We start from the raw sequence: 6050 nt of genomic DNA, 5'->3' as shown, positions 1-6050 counted from the left end.
CATGTTGACAGCGTTTTTGGATTAACAGGTGACACTTTTAATCCAGCAAAAATTTTGCTGTTCGGTTTTCGGAAGTCAATTTTAGTGTTGAAATGAAAACGGTCCTTCAAAAATCGTCCGGTTTTCAGAATTCGGAAGTTCCGGTTTTCAGAAGTTAAAGCTAAATAGAAATCAGAACTGAAAAAAACGGGACCTTGAGTTTCGTGCGGTTTTCAAAGGTTTCCGGTTTTCAGAAGGTCCGGTTTTCGGAAGTTACACTGTACTATCTCCAAAACTAATGCAGATATTGAATTGAAACTTCACGTGTCTTTGGCGCTATAAAACTAGCATCAAGTTCCATAACTCTGACCTGCATTTTGGCAAATTATGCCCCCTTTTGGACTTAGAAAAATCCTGGGTAAAGTTTTGCGTGTAAGTACATACAGCTATTACTTAAAGGTGTATGGATTTGAAACTTTTGTCTTTTTCTAGATCAATTACCAACCTCACTGGGTCAAGTCCCAGAATGTATTTTGGGCAAATTATGTCCCCTTTTGGAAAATTCTGGTTAAAGTTGTGCATGCAAGTTACTGTCTGTGGAACAATTGAAGATGTTAAACTGAAACTTCATATGTGCCTTCAGGGTTATAAAACTAGTTGATTGTACCATAACTCTGACATGCATTTTGGTCAAATTAGTCCCCTTTTGAACTTAAAACTTCTGCTTTTGCATACAAGTTTCTATCTCCAAAACTCTATTTGTTGTTTATGTAATAAACATGGTTTATACAAAAATGAAATAAATGGTCATCTGTTTTCACTTTCGATTCCTTAGGTCTACCTCTAGTAAATATAGAACTGAGTCATGTGACATATAGCTTAATATTCATTGGAAGCGGCACGCATATCATCATTACACGCAGTTTAACAATTTTGTCAGTTGCATTTCGAACTCCAGAGGCTTGTAATATTAAATTTGCACTTTTCTCATCATTAATCGAAAAGTACAATGTGCTTACTGGACATCTAAACTAGAGTTCACTTCAATAAATAGTCAATATCTATATACTTAATTTTGGAACATTTGTGTTTCACTATAAACGATACCGAGTCTAAGGAATGCGTCTCGTAGCAGAAACAAACAATAAAGGAACTTAGTGAATGAAAAACAAGGAGAAAATTCTACGTGTTCACATGTTCACCTTGTCTTCACCAAAATAATCTCATGGAATGTTGGATAGCGGAGTAGAAATATTTTCATCTGCTAGATGATTTGCTTACTGTGCAGAGCCCAGAATGTAATGGCTGCAGCTGGCATATGACAGGTTAGGGACTGAAGCTTATATTCAATAAACTAAAAGTACTTCTTTCAAACTCGAAAAACTGTGGGTCGACTGCAGTATTAGGATATATACTATTACTTGATTCAGTTACGCAGAAAGCAAGACTTTCGAGGGATGGGGCTGAACCTCCTGCCGCTTCCAACTGCAGTTGGATGCGGCCACGGAGGTTCTTTTGCCAGCACTCTGGGTGAATAAAATTCCCTGACTTTTCCCTGACCAATTCATGTTTTTCACTGACCAAAACTGCCAAACATTTAAACGGCCTCCTGACCTCCCCTATAGCCGTCAAATCCTACCATTATTTTTTTTCCAAATGTTTTGTATTTATTTTCCAATATATTAAACATAAACATCAAACACAATGATAATAAACATGGTTTTCTTTCTTGTATGACTGTTTGGTGGTCAAGTCAATGAAACGTAATTGTGACTATTGGTCAGTGAAACCTAATTATTAAGAGATACATATCAAAAGCATCTTCGCAAGACATGTAACTATCAAAAATCTAACATCTTTTAAGGTACATTTTCCTCATGGTAAAAACAATAAAGTATGGTTAATAACAAGACCATTGGAACCCTGCTAGTATTAGCAAAATATCATTCTCAAAAATCCAAGATATGTTACTATACAGTTTCCTAGAGGCAAAAACAATAAAACACCATGACCATTGGAATCATAGCAAGATCATTGGAATCATATTGACAAAGCATCTCTCTCAAAATCCAAGATCTCTTAATATACAGTGTCCTAGTCACTGTGGCAAAAACAATAAAGCATCATGACTAATACTGTAGTAGCAAGACTATTGGAATCCTATTGGCAAAACATCTCACTCAAAACCCAAGATCTCTCAATAGTTTCCTAGTGGCATAACAATAAAGCATTGATAATAACAAGATCATTTGAAGCATATCTGCAAGGCATCATTCTTAAGGCACACTTTCTTTGTGGCAAAAAAAAACAATAAAGCATAGTTAATAACAAAAAGAGTTTTCAGTTTTCAGTTTTAGATGTGTATGTTATGATATTATTTAACAAACAGAAAACACCTGGAGTACCTACAACAAAAAAAGTGTATTAGAATAATGCTAGTTGTAGGCTCCTTTCATGTGTCACTTTCCTACAAAATAACAAAACAAGAGGACCATGATGGTCCTGAATCGCTCACCTCTTCCCACATGACCCAGTTTTGAGTATGGCGTCGTTTTTTTCTATTATTTGACATAGTGACCTAGTTTTTGAGCTCATGTGTCCCAGTTTTGAACTTGACCTAGATATTATCAAGATAAAAATTCTGACCAATTTTCATGAAGATCCATTGAAAAATATGGTCTCTAGAGAGGTCACAAGGTTTTTCTATTATTTGACCTATTGACCTAGTTTTCGAAGGTACGTGACCCTGTTTTGAACTTTATCTAGATATCATCAAGGTGAACATTCTCACTAATTTTCATGAAGATCTCGTGAAAAATATGGCCTCTAGAGAGGACAGAAGGTTTTTCTATTTTTATACCTACTGGCCTAGTTTTTGATCGCACGTGATCCAGTTTCGAAACTGACCTAGATATCATCAAGGTGAACATTTAGATCAATTTTCATGAAGATCCATTGAAAAATATGGCCTCTAGAGAGGTCAAAAGATTTTAAAATTTTTAGATCTACTGACCTAGTTTTTGACCCAGTTTCAAACTTGACCTAGATATCATCAAGATGAACATTCAGACCAACTTTCATACAGATCCCATGAAAAGTATGGCCTCTAGAGGTCACAAGGTTTTTTATTATTTGACCTACTGACCTAGTTTTTATGGCACGTGACCCAGTTTCAAACCTGACCTAGATATCATCAAGGTGAACATTCTGACCAATTTTTATGGAGATCCATTCACAAGTATGGCTTCTAGAGAGGTCACAAGGTTTTTCTATTTTTAGACCTACTGACCTAGCTTTTGACCGCACATGACCCACTTTCGAACTTGACCTAGATATCATCAAGATGAACATTCAGACCAATTTTCATACAGATCCCATGAAAAATATGGCCTTTAGAGAGGTCACAACGTTTTTTGCTTATTTGACCTACTGACCTAGTTAATGAGGGCACGTGACCCATTTTCGAACGTGACCTAGAAATCATCAAGAGGAACATTCAGACTAACTTTCATACAGATCCCATGAAAAATATTGCCTCTAGAGAGGTCACAAGGTTTTTCTATTATTTGAACTACTGACCTAGTTTTTGATGGCACGTGACCCACTTTCGAACTTGACCTAGATATCATCAAGGTGAACATTCTGACCAATTTTCATGAAGATCTCATGAAATATACGGCCTCTAGAGAGGTCACAAGGTTTTTCTATTTTTAGACCTACTGACCTAGTTTTTGACCGCACGTAACCCAGTTTCGAACTTGACCTAGATATCATCAAGATGAACATACAGACCAACTTTCATACAGATCCCATGAAAAATATGGCCTTTAGAGAGGTCACAAGATTTTTCTATTATTTGACCTACTGACCTAGTTTTTGCAGGCACGTGACCCAGTTTCGAACTTGACCTAGATATCATCAAGATGAACGCTCTGACCAATTTTAATGAAGATCTTGTGAAATATATGGCCTCTAGAGAGATCACAAGGTTTTTTCTATTTTTAGACCTACTGACCTAGTTTTTGATGGCACGTGAACAAGTTTCGAATCTGAACTATATATCATCAAGATCAACATTCAGACCAATTTTCATACAGATCCCATGAAAAATATGGCCTTTATAGAGGTCACAAGGTTTTTCAATTATTTGACCTACTGACCTAGTTTTTGAGGGCACGTAACCCACTTTCGAACTTGACCTAGATATCATCAAGATGATCATTCAGACTGACTTTCATACAGATCCCATGAAAAATATTGCCTCTAGAGAGGTCACAAGGTTTTTCTATTATTTGACCTACTGACCTAGTTTTTCATGGCACGTGACCCAGTTTCGAACTTGACCTAGATATCATCAAGATGAACGTTCTGACCAATTTTCATGAAGACCTTGTGAAACATATGGCCTCTAGAGAGGTCACAAGGTTTTTCAATTATCTGACCTACTGACCTAGTTTTTGAGGGCACATGACCCAGTTTCGAACTTGACCTAGATATCATCAAGTTGAACATTCTGACCAATTTTCATGAAGATCTTATGAAATATATGGCCTCTAGAGAGGTCACAAGGTTTTTCTATTTTTAGACCTACTGACCTAGTTTTTGAAGGCACGTGACCCAGTTTCGAACTTGACCTAGATATCATCAAGATGAACATTCTGACCAATTTTCATAAAGATCCCAAGAAAAATGTGAGCTCTAGAGTGGTCACAAGCAAAAGTTTACAGACGGACGGACAGACAACGAACACCGCACGATCACAAAAGCCCACCTTGTCACTTTGTGACAGGTGAGCTAAAAATGTTAGTTAGCTCTGGAGGCAAGGATTGCAAAGCCTTTCAGACTTCAAGCAAAATCAGTGTTTAAAGACAAGAGGACCATGATGGTCCTGAATCGCTCACCTCTTCCCACATGACCCAGTTTTGAGTCTGACGTCGTTTTTTCTATTATTTGACATAGTGACTTAGTTTTGAACTTGACCTAGGTATTATCAAGATAAAATTCTGACCAATTTTCATGAAGATCCATTGAAAAATATGGTCTCTAGAGAGGTAACAAGGTTTTTCTATTATTTGACCTACGGACCTAGTTTTCGAAGGTACGTGACCCTGTTTTGAACTTTACCTAGATATCATCAAGGTGAACATTCTCACTAATTTTCATGAAGATCTCATGAAAAATATGGCCTCTCTAGCGGTCACAAGGTTTTTATATTTTTATACCTACTGGCCTAGTTTTTGACCACACGTGACCCGGTTTCGAAACTGACCTAGATATCATCAAGGTGAACATTCAAATCAATTTTCATGAAGATCTATTGAAAAATATGGCCTCTAGAGAGGTCAAAAGATTTTAATAATTTTAGACCTACTGACCTAGTTTTTTATCGCACGTGACCCAGTTTCAAACTTGACCTAGATATCATCAAGATGAACATTCAGACCAACTTTCATACAGATCCCATGAAAAGTATGGCCTCTAGAGAGGTCACAAGGTTTTTTTTTATTATTTGACCTACTGACCTAGTTTTTTAAGGCACGTGACCCAGTTTCAAATCTGACCTAGATATCATCAAGGTGAACATTCTGACCAATTTTCATGAAGATCCATTCACAAGTATGGCTTCTAGAGAGGTCACAAGGTTTTTCTATTTTTAGACCTACTGGCCTAGTTTTTGAAGGCACGTGACCTACTTTCGAACTTGACCTAGATATCATCAAGATGAACATTCAGACCAATTTTCATACAGATCCCGTGAAAAATATGGACTTTAGAGAGGTCACAAGGTTTTTCTATTATACTGACCTAGTTTTTGAAGGCACGTGACCCACTTTCGAACTTGACCTAGATATCATCAAGATGAACATTCAGACCAACTTTCATACAGATCCCATGAAAAATATGGCCTCTAGAGAGGTCACAAGGTTTTTCTATTACTTGACCTACTGACCTAGTTTTTGATGGCACGTGACCCACTTTCGAACTTGACCTAGATATCATCAAGATGAACATTTTGACCAATTTTCATGAAGATCTCATGAAATATATGGCCTCTAGAGAGGTCACAAAGT

This window comes from Mercenaria mercenaria, chromosome 10, assembly GCF_021730395.1.
Source record: "Mercenaria mercenaria strain notata chromosome 10, MADL_Memer_1, whole genome shotgun sequence".
Lineage (NCBI taxonomy): Eukaryota > Metazoa > Mollusca > Bivalvia > Venerida > Veneridae > Mercenaria > Mercenaria mercenaria.
The sequence above is the reverse complement of the archived record's forward strand: the minus strand, read 5'-3'. Positions refer to the sequence as shown.